This window comes from Elephantulus edwardii, unplaced genomic scaffold (assembly GCF_000299155.1).
Source record: "Elephantulus edwardii isolate Elephantulus edwardi_28Jun2011 unplaced genomic scaffold, EleEdw1.0 scaffold00027, whole genome shotgun sequence".
NCBI lineage: Eukaryota > Metazoa > Chordata > Mammalia > Macroscelidea > Macroscelididae > Elephantulus > Elephantulus edwardii.
The window spans coordinates 13,622,948-13,647,196 of NW_006399777.1; positions in this window are offsets into that span (position 1 = coordinate 13,622,948).

Sequence of the window (24,249 nt, forward strand, 5' to 3'; positions counted from 1 at the left end):
CAGAGCAGACCTGTGCTCAACAGAGCTTTCAGGGGCTAATGTTTCAGAGTAGATTGCCAGTCCTTTCTCATAAGATGCCTCTAGGTGAACTCAAACTTCTAACTTTTCATTTAAAGTCAAGCTTGTAGCAGCATTATTCACCATCACAAGAACGTGGAAACAGCCCAAATGTCCAACCACAAATGAATAGGTTGAAAAATTATGGTATAGTCACACAATGGAATACTATGCAGCACGCAGGACAGTAACTTTGTAAATTGTTACCTAACTTGGGAGGGACTGAAGAGTGAACTAACTCTGTTCCATAAGGGTAAATATTGTATAAAACCATTATTATAGAAGGAGTATAAGGATCCAGGAGGGGTGGGAGAGGCTGGAAACAGAGGAATGTGACTGTGCACGTGGAGGGGCGATTAATCATTGGGTTGTACAATTTGATGGGGGGAGGTGAGGGAAATTGAAGGAATTTGTCCAAATTTGTACTCTACTTTGTAAATAAACTAGTAGAAAAATAAATAAATAAATAAAGTCAAGCTTGTAAAATAAAGAGGCATAGCACAAACATAGTACAATTTATCAAAAACTTGTGAATACTGGAAATTGTGTTAGGTGGAAAACTGTCAGAGAAGAAAATCTCAAATATTTTCCACAACAATAATAGGAAAACAGTAAAGAAATTATTAGACTGTGTCTTGTTATAGGTAGAAAACTCGAGATCCAGAAAGACAAATTAGTTTCTTTTTCTTTACGTTTAGCCTCTCACAGTTTCTACATAGAGTAGAAACAAATGGTATTTAATTTTATCATACTTAAATTTCTAAATTGAGAATATAAACAAAAATGAAAGTCAAGCCATAAATGAGACAATATTTGTGCAGTATACATAATCAGTATACACAATTGTTATCTGAATACAAGAGGTATGGTGTCTTGGTAGCTTGATGATAACAAGCGGCACTGCCATCCCAAAGGCACATGGTTCAAATCCACCAAATCTTCGAGGGATGAAACCGGGGCAATCTCCTTCTGTGTGATTTACAACCTCTAAAAACCCACAGAAGAGTCAGCTATACGTCAGTGCCTACTCCACGGTACCTAGCAATAGCAGGACAAATCCATTTTCAAATATTCCAGTAGGAAGACGCAATCTCTAAAGAGCTAACTCAAATGGTCAATGAATGGATAAAATGAAGGTGAATACCGCCATTGTTGTTATGTACTAAACTGTCAGAGCTGACTCGTAGCTGACCCTCCAGCATGTTTACAGCGATTACACATGGGGAGATTGCCTATCCTCTGCGGAGCAGCTTGTGACTTTACACTATATGCCCTTGGATTGGCAGTGAAGCTCTTTACCACTAAGCCACTCTAGCTGACTTCACCACTGTTGTTGTTATGTGCCATCAAGTCACCTGTGACTCATAGCAACCCTGTGTACAATAGCTCTGAACGCTGCCCTTTCCTGAGCCAGTCTCACTGACACCAACACATCTAACCCCGTTGTCCCATCTCAACTGGGGTCTATCCTCTCCTCTCCTTCCCTGTCCCTCCCTTCTCCTGCCCTGTCCCTCCACTCTTCCAAGCATGATGTCCTTCTCCAAAGACTAGTCCCTCCTGGCCACATGCCCAAAGTATGGGAGATAGAGTTTTAAAATCCTTACTTCCAAGGATAAGCTTAGTTTAACCCACTCCAAGACAAATCTATCTGTTCTCCTGATAGTCCACAGTATGTATGTTCAAGACTCTTCTCAAGCACCACAGCTCAAGGCGTCAGTTCTTCTTCTGTTATCCTTAGTGTCCAGCTCTCTGCTTTCAACATGGTTGTCTTTGATGATTGCCGTCGAGTTGAGCACTACTCATAGTGACCATATAACAAAATACCTTGTTATCTGCCTTTCTACAACTATCGTTGTTTCTCAAAGTCCATAGAGTTTCAAGTGTGTTGTTTAGGAAGTTGATGCCACTTCTGCTTCCAAACCTGTCTCACTCTGGAAGCTGCACCAAATACTGTTCACCATGAGTAACCAATAAAGCATTTGACACCCCAGTGGAACAAAGTTCAGCATCACAGCAACCCCAGGTTACCTTAGTACAGCATATTGACAGAAGAGTGCTGTACCACTTAGAAGAATGTTCCTCCAAAATGTAACAACCGACTTTTAAATACAAAGGCCCTCCTTGAGGTCTTGTTGACTATAAACAAGAGGCTCAAATAAAAAACAACCAATATAATATAGTGTTCTTATAGCTGTTGTTCTGTGACACTGATGTGTCAAATGCGTTAATGGCTGGTTACCTAATGCGGACAGAGAGTGGGGTGGAGCTCCCCCATTAAAACAAGCTTGGAAGGAGGAGTGGCATCCACCTCCATAATAGCTTGCCTCCGGAAACCCTATGAACCTGGAGAGAGGATGAAAGGCACCCAAGCGTCGAGGACTCTACTTCGTAGGGTCACTATTAAGTCGCCTGTGATTCAACAGCACTGAACAACAACAACATAGTTGTTGTTATGTGTCATTGAGTCTCCTGCTACCCATAGCCAGGCTGTGTACAGCAGCTCTGAACACCTCCCTGTCCTGAGCCAGTCTCACTAATTCCCACCCACCAACCCCTATTGCCACAGTTCCATCAGAAAAATATAAACAACAAACTTCACCACTTAAATAGTTAGGTAAGTGGGAATGAGGTCATTCCAGATAGAAGGAATAATATGTGTAAAAGCATCTAATGCTATGAAAGCACATTTATATCTCCAGTTCTATTACCGTCTGAAGGGAACAATTAAGATTTTTAAATATAAGAAAACATCAAATCTGAACAGTGCTTTTCTCTGCATCATCCATAAGCTTCAGAGAAAATCCACTGATTCAGCAAACGGAGGTTCCTTCGTCTGAAGGTTTCCTAGGATGCTTTTCTTCCTTGTGGAGTGCAGTCACTTTTTCCTTCATTAATAATTGAGTTCTAAGCCCTTCATTCATTCATGTGTCTGTTGAAATTGCTCCATTGGTTACACTTGAATCAGACATAACTAGATAGAATGACTTCCTGCCTTCCTCCAGCCAAACTCTACCTCCTGACCAAATTCCAGGAGCACCTGTGTAGTGCGCTTAGTTTCTTAAGAAACCAAGCGCTGATTTTCTCTGGCAAAGCAGAATGTTGCAGCTGAGTTTACATAACCTTGGCAGTCCAAAGCACAGACCAAAATAACTTGTGAGGAACTTGCAAAAAGCATCAAAGGGAAATACAGTACATAGACCCACTTCATTGGCCAAACTAAAAAAGTTTCCCCTGCATCCATTTTTCAATCAGTGTATTAACATCTCTAGTTATTTAATAGGGTACTCTGGTGACTTGATGGTAAGGACTTGCCCTGCCAACGACACGCAGTTCAAATCCACCAACTGTTTCATAGAAGAAAGATGGGCGATCTCTTGTGCAATTTACAGCCTTGGAAGACCACCCATTGGTGGGTCAGCTATGAGTCAGTTCCTACTTGATGGCACATAACAACACCAACAATTATTTCAAAATTTCAGATTTTCTAACCACCACCAAAATGTAGAAAGAACATGCCTGTACTCGCCAGTCTAAAATAGAAAAAAGTAGTGCAGGTGATTGTGGGAAAAGAAATACTTTTCCCCCTGCCCCACATTGAGGATTTAGGGCCATGTCTCAATTTTGGCATCACTTACATATAGTAAGTTAAGAAAAGAAACTTGAGTAGTCTGAGCAAAATTCTGTGGCAAAAGGAGAGTTGTTGGGTTCTGCCTGGCTGTGAAAAGAAGGACCCCCACCCGCTCCCTCTAGAGGCGGCAGAGAGCACCTTCACCTAGATGTGGATGTGACCCACACCAGGATGGGCACAAGGTCTCCCTTGAAATACCGTAAAAGGAAATGGAAAATGGTAAACAAGGGTCCTCTATCCACAATAATAGAGCCAACATAGCATTGCTTAGTTTTAAGAATGTCACAGTCAAAGAAAACAAGTTAGTATTAGGAAAAAGATCCGGATTTAGATGAAACCAAACTATAGAAGTAGAAGAAACAGTAAGATGTCATTTGCTCTGCATGGAGAGAGAGGAAATTGTTAACAGTGTTTGCCTCTGGAAATCTCTGGGGATCAGGGAAGTAGGATGGGAAGGGTATTTCCTTTTCACAACATACCTTTCTGATCAATTGATTTCTTTTTCTACCACAAATGGGAAGGTCATGCGGCCTCACAGCAGTGAGCCTTGGCTTTTTCTAAGACTCAACGGCACTTAACAATAACAAGAGAGAGCTCTATTGGCCTAGTGGACAGAAAGTGATGCTACATAGCCAAAGGTGGGTGGTTTTCATCTGTGGCACTCAGACCTGGTTTAAAATTTTTTTTGGTCAACATTCTTGTAAGCAGTATAGCACTGGTCTGTCCACCTGCTGGACAGAGGTAACTCATGGTTGCTGTGATGCTGAACACTGTGACACTGACCTGTCAAATGTGATAATGGTCACCATGGTGGACAGTGTTTGGTGGAGCTCCCCGATTAACACAAGCTTGGAAGCAGGAACAGCATCCACTTCCAAAATAGCTTGCCTCTGGAAACTCTATGAACTTGGAGAAACGATGAAAGTTACAGAACTGTTCAGATCTTTTGTTCATAGGGTTGCTATGAGTTGTCTATGACACAACAGCACTTAACAACAACAACAACACAAATACACTTCCTATAAACAAACCCATTGTTGTGTGCTGTGAAGTCAGAACTCAGTTGTAGCTGACCCTCCAGCAGATTTTCAGAAGCAGTAAATTACACAGTAGGAGACTGCCCATCTTTCCATGGAGCTGCTGGTGGCTTTGAACCACATACCTTTGAGATTGCAGTGCAGTTTCTAACCAGTAAGCCACGAGAGCTCTCTCTAAACAAACCTAGGAAAATTAAAACAATAATTTAGCTTATTAGATCATTACTCCCTGAAAGATTGCACCAATTTTATATATTGGCTATTTGAGGAAAACTACAGTATTTATAATCTGTTTTTCTTGTATTTGAACCTTATTTAGAATAATGGGAAAAAACAAAATAAATGTTCCTTTAAGAAATTACAAAGAGTTTTATGCAGAGTGAACTAACTCAATCTCATAAGGTCAAATACTGCATAGGACCATTGTGAAAATAGAAGGATAACTAGTAAAACATGTATGGGGACCCAAAGTGGGATGGGGTGGGAGTGGAGGGGTGAGGATGGGAGATGGGAAATCACAGAGCTGTGAAACTTGCTGGGTGCAGAGAGGAGGTGAAGGAAATGGGAAAGATCCAACAGGGACCTGAAAAGTTAGGGTAATGACGAGCATGGTCCAATGGTGATTAATTTTATAAAATATAATGCATGAGAATGATTGTATAAAATGCAGTGTGAATGAAAATAGCATGAAACACAATATATAAGAGCTTCATAAGCAAAACAATATCATATAAAAAAATTTTTAAAAGACATTACAAAGATGGGAAATGTCAAGTGGCAATTAGGAAACCTGGTTGATCCTTAGCTAAGCACTAAACAGATGCGCTGTGTGAATGAAAAGAGCAGCCTAAGTGAGGACCAACATAGTAAATCACCTTTTCAACTTACTTGGAAGTTAAAGGTTATCACACAGTTGGGACAAAGCTAAAGCTCACCTGTCAATAGACCTCTCTCTCTTTTGTATTTCACTCACAAACAGCAAAACGCATCTGTTGCCATTGGATCAATTCCAATTCATAGTGACCAGGAGGACACAGTTGAACTACCCTAAGGTTTTAATTTTTAAAGAAACGTCTGGAGACTAAGGTGCGCCTGATACAGTCCATGGTCTTTACAATTACTTGCTGTGCATCAGAGAGCTGGGCAATGATTAGGGATGACAGAAGGAGAGTTAATGCCTTTGAGCTCTAGTGCTGCAGAAGAGTGTTGAATATACCATGGACTGCTAGGAGAGCGAACAGGTTCATCCTGGAGAGAGTTAAATCAGGCTGCTCCTTGGAGGCAAGGATTTTGAAGCTTCATCTGACATTCTTTGGACATGTTGCAAGGAGGGACCATTCCTTGGGGAGGGACGTCATGCTTGGGAAGGTGAAGGGACAGAGCAGAAGAGGAAAACCCTTGATGAGATGGATCAATGCAGTGACTGGGGTAGTGGGGGTGGATATGTCAGAGACAGTGAGGTTGGCACAGGATAGAGCAGGGTTTAGGGCTGTTGTACATCGGGTCGCTATGATGCGCAGGCGACTTGATGGCACATAACAACAACAACCATCACATCTTCCTCTCTCAGAACAGCTAGTGGGTTGAGACAACTAGGTTGCAGTCTAGCACATTAAACATTGTACGACCAGAACTCATGGTTTTCTAGAAAAAGCAGATTATCCAGGAGAAGATTCTCCTCAAGTCTGTGATCCCTGCCTGACAATTACCACCTGGACGGCACTTGCATGCCTCTAGTGGCAGGTAACAGAATTGTAGGAACACCTGAGAGATGAGGCTGAGCCTCTGAAAGGGCCTTGTTTATCACATAAATCTTCCTATGCGTGTCTCTTCCTACCTAGAAGAGCAACATATTGCAGCACTCAGCCCTACCAGCCAAGGTGTGTTATTTTTAAACCATGCAGTCTTTTCTTGCCCTATTGAGACAACCACATTTTGGTCTATTTCTAGATTTCACACGAGGACAAAAGCTGAATGTAGGACGATGAATAAGGATGACTGAAAAAGAATCCATGCCTTTGAGTTGTGGTGCCGGAGAAGAGTACTGACTATCCTGTGGGCTCCCAAAAAGAACAAGCAAGCCTGTCTTGGAGAAAATGCAACCAGGGTGCTCCTTTGGAGGCCAAGATGAAGAAACTTCGTTCCACACACTTTGGGCAGGTTGTTAGGAGGGAACAGCCCTTCGAATTATGCATTAGACATCAGAATTCGACATTATGCTTGAAGAGAGGTAGGTCCTCAATCAGATAGATCAACACAGTGACTGGACTAATGGACTCGAGTGCATCAGGGATGGTGAGGTTGGTGCAGGATAGGACAGGGTTCAGATCTGTTCTTCACAGGTCACTGTGAGTGGACCAGAACCTAACAACAACATCAAGACACGGGAGTTCTCTCTTCCTCAGTTTCCGAGGCAGTAAATCTTTACGGGAGGTGACTGCCAAACTCTCACCTTTTAATTAGCACCACAGCATATTGCATCTCCAAGGTTTAATTGTATTTCTGGCAAAGTCCCAACATTCAAAACACTTTCTAGAACGTAATATGATTTTCCAACTCCCATTGTCTCAAAGCCAGCACCCTACAGGCAGGAGCAGGGGCTCTTTAACTGCCAAGCTGGTGGCCAACTCATGACAACCCGTACACAACAAAGCCAAACCAGCAGGCCCTGCCCCCCCTCCCTGGGATGGGTTGTAGATCTGGCAGCTGTGAACCATGGGATCTTCATTGACTGATATTGGAAGTAGATAGTCAGGCCTTTCCTCCTAGTCTCTCTTAGTCTGGAAGCTTGTTCAAACCTCCTCAGCATCAGAGTACTCGTGACAAGTCAGTTCTAACCTGCAGTGACCCTGGGAGACTGAGCAGAACTGTGTGTAGGGTCCCCAAGGAGGTACATCTGGCCCAGAGCAGACTGTTACATCCTCCTCCTGAGATTTCCTAGAAGCAGCTGATGGAATCCAACTACCTTGTACTTAGAAACTGAGTGTTTTAACCACAGCATCACCAGGGCTGCCTTCAGCATCAGAGTAAAGCCCAGTCTGACCACAACAGGTGAGTGTTAACAGTACACGAGGCACACTTGCTTGGAATCAAACCCGAGTCCCCTGCACAGAACACCAGAATTCTACCACGAAGCCACTAATGCCTTTCATGCTTTTCATCTGAAAGTGACATCTCATAGTTAGTTTGAAAACAACTGTTTAAAATCAGGTAAAATCAGGGGATTGGTTCTCAAAGGATCCATTTGCGTTATCTAAAACAACCTTTTCTAATAGTGTAATATTATATAATTGATGTTATTGTTGTTGTTCTGTGCCATCCAGTCGCTTGTGACTCATAGCGACCCTATGTACAACAGCCCTAAACCCTGCTCTGTCCTGTGCCAATCACACTGTCTAACATTCACATCCCGATTACCCCAATCACTGAATCAATTCACCTCATAGAGAGCCTTCCCCTCCTGCACTGTCCATCCACCCTCCCAAGCATGATGTGCCTCTCCAAGGACTGGTCCCTCCTTACAACATGTCCAAAGTATGTTAGAAGGAGCAGTCCGGTTTGACCCTTTCCGGGATGAATCTGTTTGTTTTCTTGGCAGTCCATGGTACCCTCAATACTCTTCTCCAGCACCACAGCTCAAAGGCACCAATTCTTCTATCCTCCTTAGTCACTGTCCAACTCTCTGATGCATAACAAGTGATAGCAAAGACCATGGCCTGTATCAGATGCACCTTAGTCTCCAGAGAGACACCATTGCTCTTCAGTACTTTTGAGAGGTCCCTAACAGCAGACTTTCTCATGGCAATGTGTCTTTTAATTTCTTGGCTACTGGTGCCAAGAGTGTTGGCTGTAGAGCCAAGCAAACTAAAGCTGTGAACAATCTCAATCTCTTCACCATCCATCCTGATGCTGCCTGATGGGTGAGCTCTTGTGGCCTACTGGCAAGAAGCTGCACTGCAATCCCAGAGGTGCACAGTTCAAATCCACCAGATGCTCTGCTGTAGAAGGAGGGACAATAGCCTCCTGTACCAGTCAGATCCAATTTGACAGTACACACACAAATAACATTATATAATAGTTATAAAAATAATTACGATCATTCCAGTAACCTATAAGGCAAATGCTGTTGTTAGCCCCTATTTATGGATGTGGAAAACAGGGCTTAGAGCAGTCACAGCTTGTCCAAGTTAGCGTGGCTAATGAGAGTGGCAGAATTTGCAATTCAAATTCAGCTCTATCTGACCACACAGCACACTTTTTAACCACAGCACAGCCCCTCCCTCTTTATAGACAAAGTTTTCACTTGGTGATGTTGATTTGTGCCCTTGAGTTAGAACTGACTCGTAACTGATCCTCCAATCAGCTGTCAGAGCCAGTAAATCACATGGGAGCAGATTGTTCATCTGGAGGATTCAAACCATGTGCACAATTCCCTAACACTAGGCCAACAAAAGTGTTAAATGTCAAACAGAAGTATTCTTGTTAAAATAAAAGCTGTTTTAAAACAACTATGAGATATCATTATACCTAAGTAAGAACAGTAAAATTTAACAGAAGAGCAAACAACAAATGCTGGTGAGGTTGTGGAGAAACTGGAACGCTTATTCATTGTTGGTGCAACCACTGTGGAAGGCTATATGGTGCTTTCTCAAACGTTGCCAATAGAAATACCATTTGACCCAACAATTCCACTACTGAGAATATACCCTAAAGAGACCATAACTGTCACTCAAGCAGATATATGCACACTCATGTTTATTGTGGCTTTTTCACAATAGCAAAGAGCTGGAAACAATCCAAGTGCCCATCAACAAACGAATGGCTAGAGAAGCTGCGGTATATTCACACAATGGAATACTATGCTGCCATGAAAAACAAAGAACTCATGAAATATTATTCAAAATGGGTGACCCTGGAGGACATTATGCTGAGTGAAATCTCTCAGTCACAAAAGGACAAATACTGCATAGTGCCACTGTAGTAAAATGGGACTGACATTGGGGTTGAGGGAAGACTGAGAAAGGGAATGAATGATGTATATTGCATTGAAACAGATGAGGGAGAGAACTGTTTAAAAGGGATATGTGATTAGGTATTATTATCATGACGGGAGTCCAGAATGAAGGCTGCACAGTGGAGTGGACTTGAGGGGAGGGATCATATAACAATGAAAGAATTTTTCTTTTACTTTTCAAAGAGAAGAGCGAACTGGGGGAGATGGGGTAGACAGGGAGAAAGGGGCAACAATGAATGGATGGAAATCCAAAGTCTCTGTAAACGTTCATTAAAATTAATTTTTTTTAAAAAGCTGTTTTGCTCAACTGTGTGCCTTTCTGAAAAATTTGGACAGCAGCCCCATCCTTTGAAAGCCAAGCACGGCTGCGAAGACGGTCGGTGTGCTTGGAGTGCAGCCGACAGTGGAGAACCATCCCCAGTTCTACCCACCCAGGGCGGTACTCAGACCTCACGCTCTCCGTCTCCCTCCTGGCTCCAGCCTGAAGAAGCTCTTCTGCTTTGCATGTGGCTATGCAGAGGCGTTTACTTTGTCCTTGTGAAGGGTGTTGCAGACACTGAGCAGAGCCCTGTCACAAATGAGGGAGCCGCCACTACAGAGAACAGAAACTCTTTCCAGCTTGGCTTGACTGCCTGCCATCTTTCAGGCCACAGTGATAGGAGCGAGAAGGGGTGCACACCCCAATCCTTGTCTCAAGCAGGATTGAGAGTGTCTCAAATCCCTGCCTTCTTAGAGAGAATAATAGCAAGGGTCCATGGGGGGAAAGAGGGAGGGGAACCTCTCTCGAAACCTTGACTATTGGGCGCCTTAAACATGGATTAGCATTTCAGAGATTTATTCTGTGTCTTGGGTCGAGACGCTGACTCACAGATACTGTAAGTTTGGACGTGATGACTCAGAGGTAAGTCTGTGTCCTTAAGCAGAACCTCAAGTCAATAATTTTGAAACCGCATAATGGGGGCGGTGGGGGTGTATGTGAGAGAACCCTCAAACTCCATAAATAATAGAGTCACAACTCTCTTATCCGATATTCAAGCCTCAAGCACCCTTAACTACCCAAAGCATCTGCAAACACAGAACTATTTCAAGCTGTTGTCCTTCACAGGCCGAAAATAAAAAGCCAGGGAGTGCTAAGAGAGATCCCAGGAGCGATGTGACTGGTGGATCTGTAACAAAAGGAGCCGCTTCGCATGTGTGCCATGGACTCTAAATCAAGTGCAGTTAGAGAAAAAGAAGAGACGGGACAGAAAACGAGAAGAATACACAAAATCCAAACCCTACAGAAGCACACTCCAGAGTGAGTCCACCCAACAGAAGCGTGAGGTATGAAGGGAAGCCATGCAGGTGCTTTTAAAGTTTCTAGAAGCCACGTTAGAAGATGAAAGGGAAGAGAATGATTTTTTTTACTAGTCTTAATATATCTAGATTGTAATATACCATACATCACTTCAATATATAATCATTATTTTAAAATCATTGAAATATTTTACATGGCTTTTTTTCCCCTCCATATACTAACTCTTCAAATTCCAACACAGCACGTCTCAGTGGGAACCAGCCACACGTCAATTGCATCATCACTGAAGGTGTCCGAGAGGTACAATACTGGACAGCCGTAGAGGCATTCTCAGACTATGCCCGAGGGAGCCCCTGGGATACAAGAACATTTATTGTGGCATTGTTTATAAGGAGCATAAATTTTTAAGCAGCCTAAATGTCCATCAGAAGGTGAATGGATAATCTAATTGTATTACACTCAATAGTAAAAACCCAAAGCCGCCATTGAAAGGAATAAACCAGATCTAAATACATCATTGCAATCGCTCTGAAAAACACAATGGTGGGTAACAAAAGCAAGCTGCAGAATTCTATATAAAGGGTATAATAAAAGCCATTGAAAAAGAAAAGTCCTCAGTGCTGCCCAGTCACTCCTGGCCTGTGGAGATACTCTGTGGGCAGAGTAGAACTGACCATTAGGGTTTCGAAGGCTGTTTTCTGTACAGGAGCTGTTACACCTCTCTCCCTCAGAGTGTCTAGTCAGTGGGAACCCCTCACCTTTCAGCTAGTCGCTGAGCTCTTACAATTACTGCACCACTAAAGGTTTTTTGGTAAAGTTTTACATAACCCCATAAAAGCCATCTATTGCTTTGGGGAACAAATACGTGTAGTGAAAATACACTATGGATCACAAAGAATATGCACAAACTTTTGGGAAGTGACTAGTTCTGGGAAGAAAGTAAAGGAAGGAGGAAGCTAAGAAAAAAAGGGATGGAGGGAGGGAGAGAAGGAGGGAGGGACGGAGGAAGAAAGAGAAAGCATTTTGTGAAAGCAACAGGAATTCTCAGCTGAACATCTTCTGTAGGTAAAAATAATCTGATGAATAGATGTCATGATTACTCGGACTCCTTAAGTCAGAACTGATCCTCTCGCCAATTTTCAGAGACAGTAAATCACACCATAGAAGATTGCCCATCTATCTCCTGCAGAGCAGCTGGTGGATTTGAACCACACACCTCTGCTTTAACAGCGCAATTCTTTACCACTAAGCTACCAGACACACAGAGACCATGATGTTAATACAGTTAAATCTCAGTAGCAGGTGCAAAAGTTTGTATTATATTATTCTCTGTTCTTTTCTTTGTGTTTAGTAAATTTCAAACAAGAAAGAAGGAAGGGATGAAAAGGCACTGGTCATAATGAAAGTAAAGAGAGATGAAATATAGTTGGAAAATCCAGACAGAGAAGTCCGGCCTTGTTCTACAAGCCGCCCAAGGACAGAGGGGCCCATCTGACATTCATTAATGATGGCTGGCTACATTTGTTCCAAATTTAAACATTGCAGGGCATTCAGAGAAGAGTGAGGTGCGTGTGATCACAGCGATGAAGCCAGCTTGAGAAGGGAAATGTTCCCCTGTTTTCCATATATTCTATCAAAGTAGACTTGGAAGAATCTGTTTTAAAGGTGATATCGAATTTTTGGCACAGCAAAGGGGGCTGATCCCCAGCCCTCTGGAACCCAGGCTGAACTGACTTCTTATTCAGTGATAATGGTTCACTGGCAAAGTTGCATCTTGGCACAGTCCATCTAACCAAGGACACACACACATGCCTGAATACCCACACAAACTCTCAGATGTATCATCGTGCCATGCTGCACCTCCTCTTCCTTAAATTTAAACTTTGTATCACTACTCGAAGAGGCTCAGTATGTCGGAGATAGTGAGCAAAACACAAGATAGCTCAGGGTTCAGATCCAATGTTCATGGGGTCACAATGAGTCATGGTCAAGTGCACAGCACATAACACCAAACCTGTTACTTGTTCACAGTCTCTTGGCCTCTGTGCAAGCCTACATAACACACACATACACCCTTTGCACATCTTCTTCTCTTACCTTCTATGTGCCTTTACCTCTGAGCTCACCTGGGAATCTATACTTTTGGTAACTCGAAGCCCAAAGATTTCAGGGGGTGAGGGGGTGGCCTCTTTCTGGTTATTTATCACAGATACATTAGAAAACTGTACCCGTGACATATCTACTTTTACCTCTTTTCTATCCACAAAGTACTCATTTATCTCCACCTTCGTTTATTGTCTCTAAGCCCGGTTTTAGAATAAACACAGCTTGCTTAGTTCCATGGAAACCATTTTCATCATTATGCACTAGTAGAGATTTATTGTTGGCAAAGTTTATTTTTTAAAAAAAAAACTTGAACAATTACATTTTAATGCACACACCCACATAACAATGAATAAGGAAAATTGAAGGAGAATTCACACCTTTCAGTTGCGATGTTGGCAAACCATGTTGAACAGACTAGATGACGCACTGCCAGAGAAGTACATCCGTCTTGGCAAGTGCAGCCAGAGTGTTCCTGGAAATCAAGAATGATTAGATACTGTCTACCAGGCTTTGGGTATTTATCAGAAGGGGTCAGTTCTCGGAGAAAGACATCAAACTTGGTAAAAGTAGATGAGAAACCTTCACTGCTGTTGCATCAGTTCCAACTCATAACTGACTCTCTATTGTGTTTGTAAGGAGGTAAAGCGCATAAGAGGAGACTGTGTACCTTTTTCCTGTGGAGTTGTTGTTGGTAGATGTGAACAAACAGAGATGCATGGCCTTCGCATAAGTGGTGCAGCTCCCGATGACCCATACCACCAGGGTGTCCTAGGTAAAGTAAAGACCCACAAAATAAAGGTAGACCCTCGCCACGAGGGGCTGAGACAATGGCTTCAACAGTGGATTCAATGAGGTCGTGAAGATGGTCCAGGATTGGGCAGGGTTTAAACCTGTTATATATGGATGGCTCTTAACAATAATATTTACATAAACATTATTCTAAATGTAAAATATCGTATATGCATGTACATACATATTTTTCCAGAAACAGTTTCCTCATCTGACAGATTAGTTTGTACTGTCTGGTAAATCTGTTCTAAAATTTTCAGTGTCCAAATAAGGCTGGCCACTTAAAGGTTTCCAGAAGCCTTTCAGACCTTCTTTTTTTAAAAAAAAAAATTAAATTTTATTAATTTTAATGAACATTTACAGAGATTTGGGGTTTTCATTCATTCATTGTTGCACTATTTTCTCTACCCTCCTCCCCAGTTCGTTCTTCTTCCCCCCCCCGAAAGTCTATTTTAATTGTCCAATTGCCACAGTGCTTGTCAAAGCCAGTTCTGATTAATCTCCTTTGTCAGTGTGTCCTTTGCCATTCCCTCACCCCTCCTTGAGAGAAACTTCACCCTGATTCATAAGGAAAAGGGGACGGCGTATTCTCTCAGCTACTTCCTGCTGGAAAGGGACCTTTCAGACCTTCTTATAGATGATGATGATGATAATGATGAAAATTATTATTATTATTATTATTATTATTATTATTATTATTATTATTATCTGAATCATCCGCTTTCATTGGAAGATCTGACACCACAAAACAAAAAGAGCTTCCTTTCCTTAAAGGAGAAATTCTCCTTTCACGCTATGAGGCTAAAAAATTTCAAAATAAATACCTATGTTTAACAAAAATTCTAAATCACCCGTGATGGATCACAAGACTCTTCTAAACTTATGGTTAGTATTTTAGCTTCTTATGTAAACATAAACCACTGCAAAGGGAGAGGGCAAAAATATTTAATTTGCAATTTGTCTAAACAAGTATTTTAAAACTATTTTTCTTAAAGTCTTCAGATCATAGATAGCGTTATAGTCAAGCTGGCTCAGCTCAAGGACATTGTTTTCTTTGGCATTGCAGAAATCAAAGCAGAGACACCTAAGACATGTTTTGCCATTTAAATGGCTCCCAGACATTTAAGGTACATTTAAGGACTGTTTCCCCAGAAACTCCCTAGGCTAAAGCTGCAGGAAGTAAGTGCCCCCCATTTTTCTAGTTCAGCGTTTCCCCACCCATTATGAGGCGTTGAGAACTGAAAAGATGGGTTTATACAGCCTGGAGGAAGATAAATATTCTTCTCAAAGAGGAGGGGTGATCTGTCCACCAATGCTTTCTGAGTCTGAGGCAAAATACCACTTGTACTTCAAAATAAAATTGTAGGTCCCTTTCTAAAATCTTTTTAAAGACGACTTTAGTTAAATAGTAGGGGTGGATTCTGCTAGACTCTGTAATTTTAATACTTTGCTACCAAGACTATAAACAAATCTGTAACCTTCTGTTGGTGAGTTCATCCTTTCTTTCTTCTTCTTCCTCCTTGCCCACTTCAGATCTTTCTCCTTTGATGCCCTATTTTCAGATGATGTTTTGTTGAATCCATTGGTCCCTGATATAGGACCATACTTTTGTCTTTGGTGCCCTCTTCTGGCTATTTTATTAATATGACTGGTGCATCTGACCGCATTTGGGTGGAAAGGGAACATCTAAGAAAGAACAGACATTTGAGGACTAAAAAGCTGTGACCAAATTCATTTTAAACTTCCATGTAGAATGGCAATAAACTGTTTAGCTCCAAACTCAAAAAACTCCCTAGTCAAATTGGCTAAAATAATGATGAAGAGATAGACTACTCCCTGCCTTTCTACACTTCTCTTTTCTGTCATGACCATAATCACAATGGCAATCATTTGAATCCTTCTGTTAGAACAGGTGCCAAATGGAAGTTCAGTGATTCAAACCTACAGGTCTCTCCCTGGGAGAAAGGTGCAGCAGTCAAATTCTGTAAAACTTGACGAGCTTGAGACATTTGGTGGAGAACTAACGTACTCACCTTTCTCCAGTAGGAGCAGAGTTATTCTAACAAAATCTCATTGCTGTTGTTGTCCCATCAAGTCAGAACAGACCCATAGTTGACACTCCAGTGAGTTTTCAGAAGCAGTAAATGGCACTGGAGAAGATTGCCGATCCTTCTTCCGAAGAGCAGCTGGTGAACAGCTGAGCCTTGAACCAAGTGCCTTCAGAATTGCAGCTGCAGCTTCTTGCCACTGGGCCATCAGACCGCCCTAACAAAATACTAGCCACAGTCACAGATAATTTGAACACCATGAGGGGATCAAAAGTGATCAGGCAAACTAAATAAGAAGGAACATGGGAAACTCTTAGCAAGTACCACAGACTGACTGATTGAAGTCCTGCCCTTTCCTACCCCCAGACGAGAAAGAAATGCCTACCAAAACACTCCTATCAGATCACGGAAAATGGAACAGTGTTTTTCCCAAAAACGAACATTCACGTAATCCTTCATCTCGGCAGGTGAGACCATATGGAGATTTATCCAAGAGCAAAGCAGGAGAGGGGAAGGGGGAGAAACCAAAACTTTTCCTTGCATGGCATGGCAAGCTGGCTGACTTTATCTTGATTTGGAAGATATCATCCGAGCAAAGCAAAGACATCTTGAGTTACCGGTGCTTCTATACAGCATGCTCTAGGGAAAGTGCAGAGAGTAAGAAGCTGGATACAGAAATTCTCATAGTGAAAAGGGGGGGGGGGAATAAACAACAACAATAACAAAACCCACATGCCATGCTGAACCTTGTGCCATTAGGGTGCCAAATGCCATAACAGTTACCTATGGCAGACAGTTTGGTGAATCTCTCAGTTTAAAACAGGTTTGGAAGCAGGAGTGTCATCACTTCCTAAGCAGCATGCCTCTGGACACTCTCTGAACTTTGATATATGACGTTAGTTATAGAAAGGTTTCAGGTCCTTTGTTCATAGGGTCACTATGAGTCATGCTCACTCAACAGTAATCAACAACAGCAACACTAACCATGAGAACAGAGAAAGACACTATTGACTGGATTGAAAAGACCAGACTAAACTACCTGCCTAATACAGGCTCTCTCTAACCCTACAACACCCCTGCCCAGATTCTCTTATCCACTCACCTTGACAGTCATATCTTAAAGGCATGTCACTGCTTTAAAGTTAGCGGTCACTGTGACTCTCTAGAGAAACATAATTACACATATTACAAATAGGTTACCACAAGAACTCACCAAAAACTGCTACAGACACATGCCAATAAAATTGTATAAAATAAAAATTTTATTTTAAATTTTTTAAAAAGTTCACTCCATTTCAGGAAACCAGCAGACAGGTTAATATCACCAAAAAAACCCAAAACCAATCTTCTCCTTAAAAAAGCAGGTCAGATGACAGAACCAATGAATATTCTAGACACACAGTTTGAAAAACTACTCCAATGTGCAAATTCCAAGAACAAGTGCTCAAGAAATTAGAAATTATGGACAGTGAAGTTGAAGCTACAAGAGGCAGAAATAAATAGAAATTTATCTCAAGACAAAGCTGATACAGTTAGTGGAATATGATAAACTACAGAAAAACATGAAAGTGCAATCCAGAATAACATACCTGGTTTTAGAGAGGTTATCAGCATGTAGGAGGAGCAAAAGATCAGAATGGAAGCAATGAGGGAGAAGACAAGAACTTCAGGGAGATTCTCCCAGAAGAAAAATCAGAGACAAGATGGAAGAAAAATGAAGAAAACTAATAATCATGTGAAATGACATCAAATGAAACAACATGTGTGTGACTGGAATTCTAGTATAAGGGTCGATGAGGGGAAGCACTGAATACACTTATAGAAGATGTACTAGAAGAAAATTTTGCAGGTATTGTGGGAAAATGAGTGTGTGTGTGTGTGTGTGTATGTGTAGAGAGAGAGAGAGAGAGCATGCGCGTTCTGTTGGCCTAGTGGATAGAAGGTTATGCTACCAAGCCAAAGGTGAGTGATTTTAATGTACAGCCCTCAGGTCTGGTTTTAATTGTTTTGGGTCAAGAATTCTTCTAAGTGGTATAGCACTGGTCTGTGCATTGTTGTACAGAGGTAACTCATGGTTGCTGTGATGCTAAACACTGTGACACTGATATGTCAAGGGCGAGAATGGTCTCCTATGGTGGACAGTGTTTGGTGGAGCTTCCCGATTAAAACAAGCTTGCAAGCAAGAGTGGCATCCACTTCCAAAAGAGCTTGCCTCTGGAAACTTTATGAACTTGGAGAAATAATGAAAGTTACACAAGGGTTCAGGTCTTTCATTCATAGGGTCACTCTCGATGGCATTTAACAATTAGATAGATAGAAAGAAAGAAAGAAAGAAAGAAAGAAAGAAAGAAAGAAAGAAAGAAAGAAAGAAAGAAAGAAAGAAAGAAAGAAAGAAATAGATAGATATGACAGAGAGAAAGATAGAGGTAGAGGTAGAGATAAAGATAGATATAGATGATATAGCTATAGAGTTAGATAGATAGATATAGATTTAAGAAGCCCAGTGAACCCTAAACATATTAGACCCTAAAACAAAAACATCAAGATAGATCATGGTCAAATTCTCCAAAAGAAAAGATAAGGATAGAATACTAAAAGGGAGGGGGAGGCGGGAAAATGGGCAACAATGAATATATGAAAATCCAACTTTTCTGTAAACTTTCACTGAAATCACAATTAAAATAAATTTTAAAAAATAATAAAAGCAGCTTGAGAAAAACAAGAAGTCACCCATAAAGGAAAACCAATTAGTTTAACCTCTGACTTCTCAGCAGAAACCATGTGAGCAAGAAGACATTGGGAATATATATATATATATATATGCAACTGAAAGAAAATAATGACCAACCAAGCCTCCCCTATCCAGAGTAACTATCCATCAATATATGAAGAAGAAATTAGGTCATCTCAGAAAAGGAGGAGTGAAAGGAATTAATGTAAACAAGATCAACTTTACAAGAAGTAATAAAGGAAATTCTTCACAAAGAGATAGTACAGAAAAAAAGGATGAAACAAAGTAATCAATAACAAAGAAAAGAACAACTTAGCACAATACCAACAATAAAAACTTGCCTGTTAATAATTACACTGAAGATGAATGACTTAAACATACCAATTAAGAGGAAAAGAGTAGCAGAATGGGAAATAAACCAAAACTATCAATATTTTGTCTACAAGAGAAACATCTAAGAAATGTGGATTAAGACTAAAGTCAAAAGGGAAAGGGGAAATAATATACACAAATGACATCCATAAGAAAGCAAAAGTGGCAATATTAATCTCTGATAATATTTATTGCAGGGTGAAAAATAGCGTAACAAAGACGAATACTATGTAATGTTTAAAGGAACAATAGCACAAGAAGATATAACCTTAATTAATGTCCAGGCACCAAATGATACAGCAACAGAACACATCAACTATAAGGTTAATAGACTTGAAAAAAGAAATAGACAATACCATAACAGTAGAAGGAATTTTCAGCACATCACTCTCACTGAAAGACAAGTCAACTAGAAATTCAGCTAAGATACAGAAAGTCCAAACTATATAATTAGCCAATTCTACCTCATAGACACAAATAGGATACTTCACCCAACAAAAATTCAATTAACTTTCTTCTAAAGTGCACACAGTACATTCATTTTTCAGGACTGACCATAAACTAGGGCACAGAGCCAGCCCCAATAAATTCAAAAGCACTGAAATGCTACATTTTCAGACCACAATGGAACTGGAAATTAACAAGAAGATAAAGGATTTAAAAACCAACCTTGTAGAAGCCATATAATACCTTGTTTGATCACTTCCAGGCTTTAGAAGAAATGTTTGTTGTTTGTTGTTGTTGTTGTTATGTGCTGTTGAGTCACTTGTGACTCATAGCTACCCTATGTACAACAGCCCTGAAACCTGCTCTATCTTGTGCCAACTTTACTGTCCCTGACACGTCTATCCTCATTACCCCAGTCACTGTATCAAGGCATCTCATCAATGGTCTTCCTCTCTTTCTTCGTCCCTCTACCCTTCTAAGCATGATGTCCCTCTCAAATACTTTGGAAAAAAGATGAGAGGGAAAACACTATAGGAAACTCTAGGATACAGCAAACAATCCATCTATGTATGGTCAATTGAAAGAAGTAGAACACTTGAACAGTCCCCTCACAAAAGGAGAAACTCAGGAGTCAAAAACTCTTAATTAAAAAAAAAAAAAGGCCTTACCAGAAGGCTTCACCAATGAATTCTACCAAATATTCAGAGAACTGTCATAAATTCTACTTAAATTATTTCAAAATATAAGGGGGAAAGGAACACTCCCAGATTCATTCTATGGAGCAAGCATAACTCTGATACCAAAACCAGGTCTAATAATTAACAATCTGGAAAAAGACACGCATTAACAAAGTGAATTAGAGGAGGAGGAAGGGGAGGTAGGGAATGTGTATCAATGAATGAATGAATGAAAACCATTCTTTCTGTAAATATTCACTAAAATCACAATAAAAAAGAAAACTCTATACCAGCTGTCCCCCAAAACTCTGAGGTCTAAGGCAGAAGCTGCCCCTCCCTCCTAACCTCAGAAGACACAGATGCACCACAACCAATCAGGAAACTAGGAGTGCGGGGAAGGGTCCTGGACATTGTTCGTGAATCTGCCCTTCCTAGTAGTTCCAAGCTGTTCAGTAAAACTCTATTGGCTAAGATGGAAGTTGCCCCTCCCACTCAGTTGCAGGAGAAAACACATGTATGCCAAAATCTACAGGGAGACTAAAGGAAAAGGGTCCTGGGTTCTGTGGTCTTTCTAGAAGTTCCAAGTTCTTCTCAAAGACACTGTGGGCTAAGAAGACAGTTGTCCCTTCTATCCAGCCACAGGATAAGACACAGATACTGCCTGACCACTGTCAGCAGAGATCACCAGAAAGACCACACTCCAGCAATAACCACCCTTGAGGAAGGAGCAGATACAACATGGGGAAGGCTTAATTAATCACTTCTCAAAAGGAAACTGTCCTCACCAATGATTCCATAGTACTAAACAAATAGCTGCCTGGTCAGACATGTCACCTCATCTGCTCCTGGATCTGTTTCTACTAATCATTGAGCTTGATGTCCGTTACCATTTGACTCACAGACTTTAATCACATTGTGGAGTTTATTAGGGAAATAGGTTGGGGAGTAGGGTGCGGCAAAGTATATCACACAGTGCAAGTCCAGGTTTAGTCCAGCAGTCCCAAACCAGATTAATAGCAAGACACAATTCCTCCATGAGTTCAGACAGCTTCTTAGTCAACAGTTGAAAATCTAGGTTCAGTTCAGCAGCACAAATAAATCTCTAGTTTCCTTAATCATCCGGTAAACTTTATGTCATTCCTTCTATCATCCAGAAAGAAAAATATTTGACTGTGGCTCCATCTCCGGGGTTCCACTGGTTCCCCCTGCCACTGTGAGGTCAAACACTAAACTAGTAGCTATTCAAGTGAGTTGGCCTGGCTTCAGGGTTCTGTTTGTTAGATCAGATAACTTCTCACCTCTGTCCTCATCAAGCAAAGAGTCATACCCCAATTATTCAAAGTGACTTACATAGGAGTGGGCTACCCAGTTCGCACAATAATTACAGGCTCGCTCATGCTTATTTATTAATCTGTAATGGGCAATTTCACAAAGACTCCCACCAAAGGTATAATGACAAACAGGTGAAGTCATTCATCACAGATTAATAAGGAAGCACCATCATGACAGGAGTGGCATCCGCTTCCTAAACAACGTGCCTCTGGAAACTCAATGACCTTGATAAATGCTGATAGTTGTAGAGGGGCTTCAAGCCTTTTGTTCATAGGTTGCTATGAGTCGTGCTCGACTCGAAGGTAATCAACAACAACAACATCATTGCTGATGTCACATAGATGGATCCTGGCTGAGAGGAAAGAAAGAATGTCTATTTGTGCTTTATTGTCTATGCAAAGGCATTTGACTATGTGGATCATAAGTGGTTGTGGCTGATGTTGACAAGAGTGGGAATCACAGAGCCCTTTAATTGTGCTTGTGTGAAACCTAAACCTGGATCAGGATTGTACGTACAAAGCAGGGGAACATCACATGGTTTAAAATTAAGAAGAGGGGGAACAAAAAAAATTTTTAAAAAAAGAAGATAGTGCATCTCCATATCTATTTAATCTGTATGCTGAATGAAGTATTAAAGAAGCTGGACTCTATGAAGAGGAGTGTGGCACAAAGAATGAAGGGAAACGTATCAATAATTTGCTGTATGCAGATAACACAACCTTACTTGCTGAAACTGAGGAGGACTTAAAGGACTTGTTACAGAAGATCAAAGAATACATCCTAAAATATGGATTGCATCTCAATGTCAAGAAAGCAAAGGTTCTTACCCCTGGACCAGTAGGAAACATCGTGATGGATGGAGGAGAGATTTATACTATAAGTAACTTCATCTTACTTGAATGCACAACCAACACCCTGGGTACCAGCCATCAGGAAATAAGGAGAAGCATTGCACTGGGAAATTTTGTAGTTAGGGATCCCACCAAATTATTGAGGAGCATATGATGTCATTTTGAGGACTAAGGTGCATTTGATTCAGGCTATAGTCTTTCTGATCATTCGCTGTGCATCTGAGAGCTGGACAATGAATAAGTATGACAGAAAAAGAATCGATGCCTTCAAGTGGTGTTGAAGAAGAGCACTGAATATCCCAAAGAACAAGCAGATATGTCTTGGACAGGGTGCAGCCAGAGTGCTCTTTTTAAAATAAAAATCATTTTAATGAGCATTTACAGAGATTTTGGATTTCCATTCATTCATTGCTGCACTTCTCTCCCTCCCTCAGCCTTCCCCACCCCCCAAGTTCGTTCCTCTCTTTCAAAAGTAAAAGAAACAATCCTTCCCTGGTACACAATCCCCCTGCACCCCTCCCACCGCCCCAAGTACATTCCACTATGCAACCTTAATTGTGGATTCTTGTGATAACCATAGTCTGCATTTTCAACAACTGTATGTGGAATTTTGCATTAAAAGGGCCTGACAACCCAATACCTCACAGATGAATGAATTTTGAGTAGCATAATACAGGAAAGCAGAAATTTCGAGTGGTGAGACTGCCAATTAAAGTGAAGTAGGTTAAAGATGGTCTCTTATCTCGGCTTTCCCCTGAAATCCGGCTAACATGGCAGTAAAGGAAAATGGAAGGAATGAAAAACAAGACTAAAGAACAGAGAAGGATCCAGAGGAGAGCTGAAGAAGTTTTGGAAGGCAAGGAATGTAAGAAAAATGGCAATTTGCGTAGCAATGTAGAAGTCAAAACTTAAATGCAAGCAATGGATACTAGCTAAAGCAAGCTAATGCCTGCCACCTACCCACTGAACTCCATTAATTCTCAAATCTCAATATCACAAGAGTAGTTAAGCTTACTGGCCCAATAGGGACTCCTAGAAACCCAAAACTTTGGTCCTCTTCATACATACTGGAAACATTACATTTTAACCAAATTTTGTGTGATTAAGAGAATGAAGATGGAGAAAAACAAAAGGAGACAGAAGTAGGGAGTAGGTGGGAGTAAATCAACAACTACCATAAAAGAATTTATTATTAGTCCATATAAAATTGGCAAGGATAGGGTGAGTGCAGCATTATGCAAACAAAGTATATCTCTAAAATCTTGACATCCTGGAAATCTTTCCAGCCTGGAAAACCATCTAATTAACATTTGTTTGGTCCTCCTCCTCGATAGTCATGCAGAATACCTTAAGCTATGTTTACTGGAGAAAGAGATGCATCTTTCCTGAACTAGCATTTCTCTTTTGGAACTGCATTTTTCTCAGCCATGTGTAAACTGTACCGCAGGTTGTCTGTTTACTAGTGATGGATGTAAACCATTCTTTTGGATGTAACTTTGAACTAGCAAAATCAATATGTTAAGTAAATAACACCTCACCTGAGAGGTATTGAGAGTGAAGCCAAAGAGCTCTCTGGGGGACAAGGATGATCTTGCTAGGAGGGGCTGTTCCTTGGAGAGGGACATGATGCTTGGAAGGGTAGAAGGTCTGAGAAGGACAGGAAAAGCCACTACTAAGTGGATTGATACAGTGACTGCAACAATGGGCTCTAATGTGTCAGAAAGTGTGAAGAAGGCACAGGATAGGGCAAGGTTATGTTATTAAGAGGGTCACTACAGGTGGTACTTAACTCAACAGCACCTAACAACAAACAAGTATAAAAACCAAAATCCATCTTTAGACGGGGAGGCAGTTTTTGAGAGA